Source organism: Bison bison, unplaced genomic scaffold (genome assembly GCF_000754665.1).
Source record: "Bison bison bison isolate TAMUID 2011002044 unplaced genomic scaffold, Bison_UMD1.0 scf7180017845551, whole genome shotgun sequence".
NCBI classification, from domain to species: Eukaryota; Metazoa; Chordata; class Mammalia; order Artiodactyla; family Bovidae; genus Bison; species Bison bison.
In genome coordinates this window covers 132,242-132,658 of record NW_011476124.1, presented here as the reverse complement: position 1 = coordinate 132,658, position 417 = coordinate 132,242, and the positions used below count along the sequence as shown (strand labels likewise).

Sequence of the window (417 nt, the reverse complement as noted above, 5' to 3'; positions counted from 1 at the left end):
CCCCCCCCCCCATTGCTCCCTGCTGGAGCGATCTCGGGTCTCAGAAGGACCTGTTCCTGAGGGGGGTGATGGACCTCTCTGGGCGGGTCCCCGTTTCACGGGGTGTGCCGGCGCTGAGGGTGTGTGGCCACATTCATCTGATCCCTCTCCATCTCATCCCGGGGAGGAACTGTTCCCACAGTTCAGCAATTCGGAGCACGTATGTGTTGGCGTGTTCCTCTGCATCCATCCCCTTCCGCCTGCATACAGGGCTGGGCTGAGGGTTACCAGAGCTGCCCTCTCTGGCAGACGGCTGATAAATTTAGCTGGGTGAGGCTGTTAGAGGGGCCAGGAGAGAGGGAGGGGGTGAGGGCCAAGGGTTTAGGTAGGTGAAGACAGCAGGAAAGGGCAGAGGTGGGTGTGTGTGTGTGTGGGGGG

At 61.4% G+C, this 417-nt stretch overlaps 1 protein-coding gene across 1 annotated transcript in view; it reads left to right on the top strand.

The window, feature by feature from the left end:
• The window catches only part of CLSTN3 (calsyntenin 3), a 30,993-nt gene that overhangs the window by 702 nt on the left and 29,874 nt on the right, over positions 1-417 (top strand). The window lies entirely within an intron of this gene.